A 13,359-nucleotide genomic window follows, 5' to 3' on the forward strand; every position below is an offset into this window, starting at 1 on the left:
TTCAGCTTAATATAACATTCACATAATTGACACATTTTTTATTCAAATTAAATATATGCTATTAATGACCAGGCTTGTGATAGAACTGGAAAAATTATATATATAAAATCATGAAGGAAAAGACTTTTTAAAAACGTTAATAAGAATAGAAGCTTGATTAAACAGAATTTGGAGTCTTATAGCTCATTAGCACACTGACTAGCCCAACACTTGTCAATTCAATTCAGCATAGCTAAATTCATTCTTCCTTAGGGTGCAACATAGAAGTTTTTTTAACTCATTAACCTATAACTGTTAGCACATCACTCTTCCTATTTGATTGAGGAATGTTCCTAAATCCTAGGTAACAGAAAAGGACATATATTTTCCTTTTGAAGGACTTAGCAGAACTTTGTAAAATTTAGCAGCAATACGCCTTGGGAAGAACAAACAAAAACCCACCATCCATATACTAATTAATCTGTTCTTCTACTCTTGAAAGAAAGATGAAGGATGTTCATGACCTGGTAGATTTGTTTGTCTAAACATGGAAAAAGCTTGTTTAAAAATTGACATACAGTGCCAGGGCAAAGTGCACAGAGTTCCTAGCTTGCCCATACTTTGGGTCAACTGACAGAAGATTCATCTCACTTCCTCCATCCTGGAAGTAATAACAGTAACAGGTAATGTTTACAGAGTGCTTACAGTGTGCTTGGCACTGGCTTAAGATATACAATGTCTCACTGAGACATTAAGTAGACAATGTCTCCTTGAGTTCAGACAACAATCCTATGACTATGGTACAATTATTACTACCATTTGACAAATAAGGAAACAAGGTTAGGGATTAAGTAATTTGCCCAATAGCACATATTTGGGTGAACAGCAGCAGGGGGGAAACAAAGAGAGGCAAGGAAATTCTCAAAGGAATCAGCAAACTAACGAGGATGGCTTCTCACTAAAAATCAAAGAAATGCAATAAAACTTTTGCACAAGTAAATCAGTCCTTTTGTCTTAGTTGTCACTAATGCTGACCACAGTAACTAATGCTGGCCAGAGCGGACTGAAATCATTTGAGTAGAGAGTATGTGTGTCTTCCACATAGTGCCTGGCAAATATTAGGAACTTACCAGGTCTTTGTTTATTTGAAAGAATGAATGGCTGTATCTATCAATCAATAGAACTTGTTTAAATTTGGTATAACTGAGGAAAAAAAAGTTGTCAACCTGCGTTTAAAAAATCACTAAAATGTTCATACTCTTTATTCTACTAGCTATTCTAAGGAAATAATTCAAAATATGGAAAGTGTTATATACACAAAGATATTTATCATTTACAAAAGGGAAAGGTAGAAATAATATAAATGTCCAACAATAGGCAGATTCCTGAGCATTACCTGGATAGAGTATCTCACAGCCCCTAGAAATGAGGATTATTAAAAAAGAGTAAGTAGCAATGTGGAAAAATGCTCATGATAAAATGTTGGGTTGGGCAGGCCCGGTTGCTTAGCGGTTAAGTGTGCGCACGCCGCTCCTGGCGGCCCGGGGTTCGGATCCCGGGCGCACACCAACGCACCGCTTCTCCGGCCATGCTGAGGCCACGTCCCACATACAGCAACTAGAAGGATGTGCAACTACGACATACAACTATCTACTGGGGCTTTGGGGGGAAAAAAGGTGGAGGATTGGCAATAGATGTTAGCTCAGAGCCGGTGTTCCTCAGCAAAAAGAGGAGGATTAGCATGGATGTTAGCTCAGGGCTGATCTTCCTCACAAAAAAAAAAAAAAAAAAAATGTTGGGTAAAAAAAAAATCAGAAGACAGTACAGAGTTTCAGTCTGGGAAGATGAAAAAGTTCTGGAGATGGATGGCAGTGACAGTTGCACAATGTGAATGTATTTAATGGCACTGAACTGTATACTTAAAAATGGTTAAAATGGTAATATTTATGTTACATTTATTTTACTACAATAAAATAATCAGAAAACAAAAGTTAACATGTACTATGATTACAACTAAGAAAAAAAGAAGACTGAAAAAAACCTCATAAACCATAATATTGATATAATTAATAGTAGGTGTAGAATAATAAAATTTTATAACGGCCCTTCTCTATTTTCCTAATGCTTTTGGCATACAGTTAAAGTATATCTTTTTAAAGAGGACAAATTTGTATTCTGGTTACAACTTTGTCACATAGGAAATTCAATCATAAATTTAGATCTGCATTTGGCAGAAGTGTTTTCTGTAGAATCCCAGTTCCATCAAAATTTAGTAAGTGGAATTGGAAAATAGGATCTCCAGATCAAATAAGCTTGAAAAATTCTGGACTGAGCAAAGGTAAACGGTTTCCTTTACTATAGCAGGCTTCTGTACTATAGGACTTATCCATGGTTACCAATATGGTATTGCCCATTGTGAATCTCTTGGAGGGGGGAAAGAATGCACTGTTTCTCAAAGTTTGGGATCATAAAACTCTTTAATAGAGAAGTATTTCTCTGGATTATGCTTTCAGGGAACAGAATTTGGAAAGCACTGCTCTAAGCAACATTTAATATCTCTGTATCTCAATTTCCTTCGTATGGAAATGAGGCGAATCAATCGGATTTTTCAGAGGATTAAATGAAATCTATATTTTATATATGTTTTTCATATAGAAAATTTAGTTATAGGTATAGATATGAAAGGGCCTGGATGACAGTAATTGCTGTGTAAATGTTCTTTTCTTTCTCTTATTCCACTGAAGGATTATGTACAAACCTGTACCCAGCAGAAGCAAGGTTTTATTTACCCCGTGACAGACCATGAGTGTACCCACAGTACGTATTTATAAGCAATTAGATAATATTCTCAGCTTATTAATAAAAACTAATTGCTTATATTGTGCTTTTCAGTTTGTAATGCCTATTGACCCACATGATCTCAATCTATCTTCACTCCAACCCCGTGAAGTAGTCAGGGCAGGTAGTAGTATTAATTTCACGTAACTGATGAGGAAAACCAAAGCTTAGAGGGATGAAAATGCTTGGCCAAAGTTATGAGGCTGATTAACAGCAGAGCTGTTACTCTAACCTGTGTATTCTGATTCTGAATCTCATTTTTCCCCATTCCCCAATACCTAGATACCTAATTCTCATCTCTAAAAACTTTCATTTGAGTTAGGTGTCAAAATCCTCAATGCCATTCATCAGACAGAGACTTTTGGGCTGGTGGGTGGAAATGAGCTTCTATTTTCTCTTGGAAAGGAGAAAAAAGAAGAAGAAAAAAAACTAAAAGCACTTCCTTACAGTAATAGTCTTGGCATGGGTATGTACGTTGTCAGTAGAGTCCTCCAGGAAGGGAGGGGCAGGGAATTTCTGACAATAAAGCCCTTGAATAGAACAGGGACTTTCAAAAAAGAAAAAAAAAGGGCCTGTTATGCCTTTGAAAGCTGATGTTCTGGATGAGTGTTGGAGTTTTCGACTGTAGGGCAAAGCCCAGTTGCTCCCCGCAGTAGTGCGGGAACCTGGCCAGTTGCTGCTTAGGTCTTGACACCAGAGCATCCAGGAACAAATGGAATAGCAAGCACCATGTGCCTAAGTCTCTAAGGAAATTCTCCTCTCTATATGTTCTCAGGTAATTCTGGACCAAATGGAAAGAAATTCACTGTACTCAAAACCAGAGCTATTTTGTGAGTCCCTTGAACCCTTTAAAATATCCATAACTGAGGATTAGTTCAGAAAGACTAGGGAAGAAAATGCATGCTCCAAAGGTTTCATCCAGAGAAGAAAGAAAAAATTTGAGCAGCTTTGAGAGCTCAGTCAGTGTTGCCAATTTGGAAGAGCAATTAGCCTACAGCTGGATATAATTAACAAGCATGGGTCAAAAAGGAAGCCAATCATAAAAGTGTGAATTGGATTGAGGTGGAGGGATGGGACAGTTGACAGTCACTTCCAGAGCTGGCATATTCTGACTTTAGAGTCTCTCCTCATTTTCAAAAAACCTAGTCTAACGGTGTTAATAAAAGATTGAACTCTGAAGGAAAAAATGTTTGGTCTTCATGGTACACTAGGATGTATTTGATAAATTACCTTTTCTGGGACACTATATGGTACCTTATTCACCCTTTAAACTAGTGAGTAATTTCCATGCCTCCCCCCCAAAGAAATACATAAATATGTATTTTTCTCCCCGGCTCACTATAGGAAAAAACATATAAAGAACATCAGCTATATAGGATCCCATTGAATACTGCTTGAATTCTTTTGGTCTGAATGGACAAATTATCTTGAGATTTTTGTTTGTTGGTTATTTTAGTAAAAAACAGGAAAGAGGATAACTCTTAAAACTAATTAAATACATCTTGTATTCAATAATATATTTTGCAGAGTTAAGAGCTCATATGCAGAGTTGCAGCCTGAGGAGAATTAACACAGCTGAATGAGAAATTCTCTAATGATTATGCTCCTTCCTTCCTCCCACTTACTTCTGAAGGGGGTTGGGGAGCTGGCGTCACATATGGAACCCTGTGGATCTTGCCATCTTTCTTCTCTGCTTATTCTGGTCTGGAGACAGAGTGAAATAGAATTCTGAACACAAAATGTGGTGCTTCCAAAGCTCTGGAGATTTTTCTAATCCTCCAAATGTTCTCCAATAAAATCCTCCCTCTATGCTGTTGGTGCTGCCACAGCATTCACAACCAGGGGAAGTCTGACAGGAAAATGAACCATTAAAACCTACACACAAACATAAGGGCTCATTTCAGTGCTCAAGTCCTCTTTAACCAAAGCAAAGAATTCATTTTGTCATTTGCAAGCATTTATTAAGTGTACAACACAGTGCTAGTTACTCTATGGGGGATACAGGAGAATTAGTAGTTTACATTTGAGTTTAACAGACAAAAAAATAAGAGACAACAAACCGTGTGTGTGTATGTGTGTGTGTGTGTGTGTGTGATATATATATATATATATCTCCTAAATGTGAAGGAATAGAATGCAAAGTATTAGGTCATGGTGAAATGCAGTTGGAGGGAAAAGCTTTTGGGGGATGACCAGTTTTGAGCTAAATCTTGAAGAAAGTGGTGGTTGTGACTGGCAGAAAAAAAGGCCTGAGGTATAAACCACTTTTTGGAGCTTGAACTTCTTACTCGAACAGGCTTTCTGTGAAGTAATTTGCTCTTGATAACTGACCAAAATGTGCCTCTCATTGACTGTAACGCCTGTCTATCCTGGAGATGAGTTCTCATTTTATTGTTCAACATTTTCAAATCACCTGAGAAGCCCTGTTGGAAGACGCATAAAATACAGATTTCTTGTAACATCAGTTTTTACACTTTTAAAGCTTCACAACTGCCTAAACTAAATAAGCCCGGAGAAGAGGTCATTAAGAAATAGTCATACAAGCACAGTGGAGTATTAAAATCACATGCAATTTCTTTGGGACCGTGAGGAAATAGTTGATTAGCTCTTTTACTTGTTGACAGTTACAGCTGATATAAACTAATGGTCCACAAATCTCGGCAGAAAGTCAAAGAATGACAAGCTACAACAATCCAGGGGAAGAATCCGAGGCTGAATTGGTCAAAGCCTGGTTTTATTCCAGTTTTTACATGATGTAAAATGGCCGCTTATCTAATTTATGTAAACTTTAGAGAAGCTTGGTGGACAGTGTGAATGTACATAAGAAATAATAATATTAGCTAATTTCTAAAAAAGCACATTACATGTGTTGCTAGGCAGAATAATGACACCCCCCTCCAGACCCCTAAAATATCTATGTCCCTGAAACCTATGACTATGTTCCCTTACGTGGCTAAAGAGACTTTGCAGGTATGACTGAGGACCTTGAGATGGCAATGTTATCCTGGAACATCTGGGTGGGCTCAATGTAATCCACAAAGTCCTTATAAGACAGAGGCAATAAAGTAAGAGAGAAAAGATGTAGAGATGGAAGCAGAGATCAGAGAGGAGAGAAAATGCTACACTGCCAGCTTTGAAGATCAAGGAGGGGCCATGAGCCAAGAAATGCAAGTGTACCCTAGAAGCTGGAAAAGTCAAGTGAATGGATTCTCCCCTAGAGCCTCCATATGGAAGGCAGCGCTCCTGACACCTTGATTTTAGTCCAGTGAAATCCATTGCAGACTTCTGACCTACAGAACTGTAAGATAATAAATTTATGCAGTTTTAAGCCATTACGTTTGTGATTGCTGTTACAGCAGCAATAGGAAGCTAATACACGTGGGTTATCTCATTTGATCCTTGAAGCTATTATACCACTCTTACATGTTCAGATGACAAATGACAAAACCGATGAGAAAATCGATGCTCTAATAAGTTAATCAATTTGCTTAAGTAAGTAGTGGAGCCAAAGTATAAATCCAGGCACTGTGACCCCCGAGTCTGCAGTGTTAAGGAATATGCTGTTTCAAAACACTAATTTTGAATGGCATGAATATATTGAATTATCACATAATGGTACATTGTGATAGAAAATTTATAAAAATTTTTTGGATGTATTTGCAGTTTTCTGTATTTGCAGTGAATATACTTCTGAACATTCTGTTTCAGTTCCTTTGCTATAAATGCTAGCAATCACATTCTAGTATGGTAGAATTATATTATTTAGTCAGAGGAACACGTAAACGAGGAGATAGCCTTATCAGTAGTTATCCTGAAGGTTAATTATTTACATTTGGTATATTTCCTGTGGTAGATACCATTTGGCATAGTCATAACAATCATTATACCATCTTCCATAGACTATAAGCTACTGAAGGGGCAGAGACTATTTCCTCTATTTTCTACAAGGCCCAGAGTCCATGTCAGCCCATCCACTTGCTTGAATCCTTTCCATATGAATCAGTTGGTCATTAATTCTGTGCCTCGTTGCCTCCTTAGAAATCAAACTTTTATTTCATTGCTGCATACGCTATCACTCTAATTTCCCAGAATTCGAGGATTGTATGTTGTTTATCATTGTATCTCTGCCCATAAAATAGTTACTGTCACATGGATGTTCAATTAATGATAGTTGAGGAATGAATGAATGAATGGATGAATGAATGAAAAGACTTTTCAAAGTCACTTAGCTTTATAGTCTGGCAGGAAAAGGTATAGAATTCTGAGATAATGAAAGGACAAACCCCTGGAAAGAGGATTAAAGAATAATAGAACAAAGAAAATCTTAACTCCTATGGCCATTTGAAGTTTAAAAGTATCATTCTGATGCAAGATATTGAAGCCCATTTTTTCCTTTATTCCATTTCTAATATTTTTTTTGTTTATAGCCACAATATTGATCAAGAATACAGGCTTATTAGTTTATTGCTTTTTGTGTTCTTCCTGCTGATGAAATATTTTTTTGTGTGCATAACAAATAGCTGTCAACACCACTTATTTATACCCGGAGATATTGAAGGCTTATGTTCACAACTCATTGTGTGAAACTCAGAACTCTGTTCCTCCTGCAGCAACAAGACCTGTGAGTCTAAAGCCAAGGCCTCCTGGGTAAGGTGAGATTGTACCCTGACAGTTTAGAGCTGTTGAAGTCATCTTAGATCTGGGTGTTTGTGGTTCTCCCCTCTTCCTAGATAGCTTCGAGAAGGGAAAGCTAAGCTCATACCTCTTATTCAGAATGTTATCTTTCAATTGTAAAACTCCTCAGTAAACACATCCTGATCAGGTCCATGGCCCAGGATCAGTTACTGGATATACACCCTTAATTCAGGGTGGTTTGAGTAAGATACTTCTCCTGCCAGCCTGCCCCACACAACCTGATTTTTTCCTTCATTTATTTCATAAATATTCACAGTGTGTCAAAGTGCTGGGTACTATTCTAGGAACTGTTCACACGGCAGGGTACAAAGTAGGCAAAAATGTCCACATTGTGTTTATATTCTAGCAGAAGGAGATGGACAACAAACAAGTAAAACGTATAGATGGCCAAGGAAGAATAACTGCTATCATTAAAATTAATATTGTAATATCTGAAAAATATCATAAAAAGGAGAGACTTGCATTGTATTTTGCTCTTGAAACCAAGACTAGATTCAACTTAATAATGTTACCAAAAGTAAAATTGTGACTAAGTATAAGAAAAGAATGTATGATTAATAAATAGGAAAAATTTTTTTCTTGGAAACCACATGCATTTATATTTTATGAATAATTGCGTAACTATCTGGGTTTCCTTTTTTACTTTGGCTGCTAGGAAACTCAGAGCTAAATTTTTAGTCATATTTATGTGTACAACATATTTCTGTACAACTTGTTTGTCTACATTTTTATATACTAACTTTCTAGTGGTCTTATTTTCCTATGCTACTCTGGTTTTTCTTTCACCTTGATTTCTTTACTTATTTGTATTTTAATGTGTTGGTTTCATTTTTGTAGACCAAGAGCTAAGCTTACCAATAAATAAGCAAAACGACCAAACAAATCAAAAACCTACCCCAGGAGAATGGGTACTTAAGTTTTATAGATTCATAAAGAATAGATCAAGAGGTTCTACCTTCCAGCTTCTGAAATCTTTTTAGATAAAAAATGCCAAGCCACATATAGTTAGGGTGCCTTATCCAAGATTTCGTAGTGCATCTTCAAGCATAATGCTAATTAACCACTTGTCAGGATGAAACGGGAATGGGGACGGTATCTACATTATGATAGGCTGTTGGTTAAAATATTATCTAAGGTTACTCATCTCTAAGTCACAGAATTTTACTAGCTGTTAAGTTTCTATCTCCTTTATACGACATTCTGCCAGTTCTCCTTGGATTTTGGTGAGAGAAAGAGATTAGGGTGACCTACCAGGTCCTCCAAATTCTTAACAAAACTGTCAAGGAAAAGAAATCTTGGTACAGTATCAATAAATCTTAGCAAACGGGCATGTTTGAGGAGACTAGGTAAGACACTAGAAATGCTTTAAATTATTGCAACCTACTCTTGCATTAGAAAGAAATTATGTGATTCAGATCCAAAGGTATGATTTGTCAAGAAGAAAAATGACACTTGAGTTGGTAAGTGACAAGACCCATCATAGAGCTATTTTGTCCAGTAGTAATATAGCTGCTGATCAGTTTACTAAGGAGCCCAAGGGCAGATTAATTATTTAGCAGTGAAATAAATTGAAAAGTTTGCACTAACTACTCCAATACAAATTGAAACAACAGACTCTGCAAAACTCGCAGCAATATTCACAGAAAACGTAAGTGAATTTGAAACTAGGTATTGCAACTGGCCTATCCTCACCATCTCTTCTTTCTTCTTCCTCCAGCCCATCCAATTACCTCCTCTCCCCCATCCCCATCTGCCCCTTCATGTTTACCAATATCTTTCTTTTTTTTTTTTTTTTCTGTGAGGAAGATCAGCCCTGAGCTAACATCTGATACCAATTCTCCTGTTTTTTCTGAGGAAGACTGGCCCTCAGCTAACATCCGTGCCCATCTTCCTCCACTTTATATAGGGCACCGCCACAGCATGGCTCGACAAGCAGTGCATCGGTGCGGGCCCGGGATCTGAACCCGTGAACCCCGGGCTCCTGCAGCAGAGCTCGTGCACTTAACTGCTTGCGCCACTGGGCTGGCCCCCCAATACCTTTCTAATATCACAATTCCTCTCCGCATCTCTCGTTCCCTCCTCCCCTCTCCCTCCCTTCCTATATTTAATGTTCTGTACTGGGCATTGAGGGGCACAGAGACAGAGAACACGGTCCCATACCTTCAAGAGCATAAGTTACCTTCTAATGGTGAGTATGGCGACAGGGAGAATGACACCTGAAAAAAGAATTACGAATAAAGGCAAGAATGATGGGCACAACTGAGGTACAAACAACCTGCTGCGAAAACACAGATGAAGAAGCAATTAATTTCTGTCATTTTCCAGCAAGCATGGGTGACAGATATCTTCACTCTGCATATTCCCCTCCCATCTGTTTCTCTCACTTCCAATAGGGACAGTTTGGGATCTGGGTTGTCAGTTTCTGCTACCGAAATGTGAAACCGGAGGATGAGATTTATTCTAATGTCAACCACAGAAGAGGCTGCATTTAACTTCATAGAGTGAAAGAGCAGTTTGGTGACCAAACCTCCACGAGGAACAATGATCCTAGGTCCCTGCTGCCGGTTTCTGCGTTAGGACCTGCAACACTGGTTATTTCAGCCGTGTGTTCTCATTTCTGCCTCTCTCCTCCAACTTATCAATGCCTTCCTAGGATTTCCCAGTGTTTTGCCTTACTAGTTCCTTGTACCAGACTATTCTGGCTGCTGTGTGCTTCAGGTACAGACCAGTCTGATTGCCTATGGGTTATGAATTCAGAGGCACTCTCCAGAGACACTTTGTCTAAAATGCCATCATTTTATATGTCTTATCAAACATTCAAATGTTCCTGTGAGGGTAGAGCAGAAGGTCTGTCAGTCATTTATACCTCAGTTTCAATGATTTCATCATATCATTTTTCTCTGAACATCTAGCAGACATGAGCTACCCTCGGGAGGCTAATTCACTCATTCAGCTACTATTTGTTTAGCATCCTATTACAGGTTAACTTGTTACAAAAACGAATAAGACCTCTCCAACTCATATGCCAGTTGGAGAAAGAAACACACTGTAATTTTACTTTTTTGGTGTGTGTGTGTGAGAAAGATCAGCCCTGAGCTAACATCTGCCACTCCTCCTCTTTGTACTGAGGAAGACTGGCCCTGGGCTAACATCCGTGCCCATCTTCCTTCACTTTATATGGGACGCCGCCACAGCATGGCTTGACAAGCGGTGTCCGTGTGCGCCGGGATCCGAACCCCAGGCCGCCACAGTGGAGCATGCGCACTTAACGGCTACACCACTGGCTGGCCCCAATACACTGTAATTTTAATAAATGATAATTGTATGGAGGAACAACAAATGCTGCCTTGGGAATTGGGTGCAGGCTTCAGAAAGAGGACCATAGAATTTGGGGTAAATCTTGAAGTTTAAGTTGTAGTTGGCCAGAGCTAGGGAAGGAGCGGGAAAAAAATTGGAATTACGAACACTTTAAAATGAGGAAGTTTTGGGTGAAGGCCAGGATAGAGACATCAAGCTGCCAGGAATAGCATAAGAGATTGTGGGTAGGGGAGAAGGGGTAGATTCAGAATTTGGGAGAAAACGTCAAAAGGGAGAAAGGGATAGAGGAAGATTATAAGACAGTCTGTGACTATTTTAGATTTTTGCCATTGAGAGCTTGTTTCAAGAGGCAAAGAAATAAGGCAGTTGGGATTACATTAGTAAGATAACTTGGAAGGAATTAGAATATGAAAAATAGAACTGACGGTACATAAATCATCGACATTACTTTTAACCAACTCTTTTCCGAGTCACCTAGGATCTGCGTGGTTTGTTACACAGAAACATGTTAAAAAGCACAGGTGTCCTGGTTCTATCATTCACTAACTGCTGGTAGGTACCCTATACTCCCAGGGATCCATTTCATCATATTTTACCAGAAAGCACAAGAAAAGATGATCCTTAAGATCTCTTTTAGTTCTAAAAGCTATGATTATTTTTAGGTCTTGGAAGAACTGTGCTGTGTATTGCACTATCTAAGTAGACACAAGCTCCTCCTACTAGGAGCGTAAGAGTTACCAGAACATTGGCATCAAAGAACTCAGGGTTTTATTATTTTAAATTTTAAAAATAACTTTCTTCCTCATTACAAAAATAATACATGTTCATTACAGAAAAATTCAAAAGAAGAAAATTGTAAAACATCACAATTCCTACCCACTCAGACAAAACCACAGTTAATGCTTGGTATATAATCAGACTGAGAACACTATTATTTCATGTAAGACCATATTCAATTAATGGTGCATTATTCTCTACTAGAAAAAGCTTCCTGTTTGCTTCTTCTAGAGCCAAGAGATTGTCACACAAATAACTATTGAGCATTTCATGGGGTTCATCAAATCCAGGCAGATTTCATTCTCCCTAGAAAGTCAATCAACATACATTAAGTAAAAGCTAACAGAATTACAGCTCAATACAAACGTCTTCCCTGTGTTTTCAGATTAATGCTTCCTTGAAGTGTCTTCAAGGAATACACTCAAACATTACTAGGAGGTGTGATTTATGGTGCATGCACCATGTGTCAGTACTTGCTGTGTCCCATCTTTAAACCTCATAATAATACTCGAGGGCAGGTATTTTGATCCCAGTTTTACAGATAAGATTTCAGCAGCTTGCAGAAGTTAATTGACTTTATTATGACCACATTGCTAGTAAAGAGCTGAGCCAAGATTTGGACCCCAAACTGCCTGGTACCAAATGCCATCTTCTTACCACAACATCAGCATTCGCCAAACTGTTTTCCAAATAATGCTAGTGTCCAGTGAGATGATAAGAGTGTTCCATGAAAAAATGTTTCATTGTCAACTACGTTTGAAAAACATCACACTGCAGGAAAGAAACATATCTAACTTAATTTAATGCTTAGTTCCTTAATCTTATTTGGGCGCTACACACGTTTTTCACTGACAGACCTTCAGCCACATCACCTTAGAGACCAAGGTGAACAATAATGAATGAGGAAACCCAGGAACCATTCACTGGTCTAGGATTTTCCCTATTCAGTACAATTTAAATAACCGCTGCCCACTAGGAACACTTCATGCAAGATCAGGGAACCCTTGAATAATAGAGCATAAAAATACCAAAAGTCGTTATTTTCTTTGTAGTCTCAAGTACAAACAGAAACTGATTTACCGTAAAGTTAATGAAGATTAATCCATAAGCCCCCCTGCACAGACCTATTCCAAAACCCTGGCAGATTCCTAACAATGTACTCATATAACCATAAGCTTTTTGTACAATTTGCACACACAAAAAAAATCACACCTGCAATTGGTTAAGACTTTGTCTCCTTCCTCATCAACTTGCCCTGTGCCATGTTTTGCCCTGCTGAGTGATATTGGATTAGCCATGGACTTTTTTGGTATTCAGTTAACTAGATGAGTGGGAAATGCCATTGGATTTGTCTAATGCACTGATTCTCAATGGGGGGCAATTTGTCCCCTCAGGAGACATTTGGCAGTACCTGGGGACATTTTTGGATGTCATATCCGGGGTGGAAGGTGGGAATATTACTGGCATATAGAAGCCAGGAAAGCTGCCAAACACCTGGAATTCACGGAATGCCCCTTCCTCCCACCAACAAACATTTACCAGGCCCAAAATGTGAATAGTGCCAAGATGGAGAAATCTTGGTTTAGTGGAATAAATTTTGTGGTTTGCAATCACTTTCATGTACAGTTAAGTTATTCCTGATTGTCCTCATGTAGAAATGTCTTCCATGAATATTCTGTGCTGACTTGCCCAAGGTCGTGACATGAAGATAGAAGACCAGATACCATGTCACTATATGAACTTACTCTAACA

Source organism: Ceratotherium simum, chromosome 19, assembly GCF_057802395.1.
Source record: "Ceratotherium simum simum isolate JZ-2026a chromosome 19, ASM5780239v1, whole genome shotgun sequence".
NCBI lineage: Eukaryota > Metazoa > Chordata > Mammalia > Perissodactyla > Rhinocerotidae > Ceratotherium > Ceratotherium simum.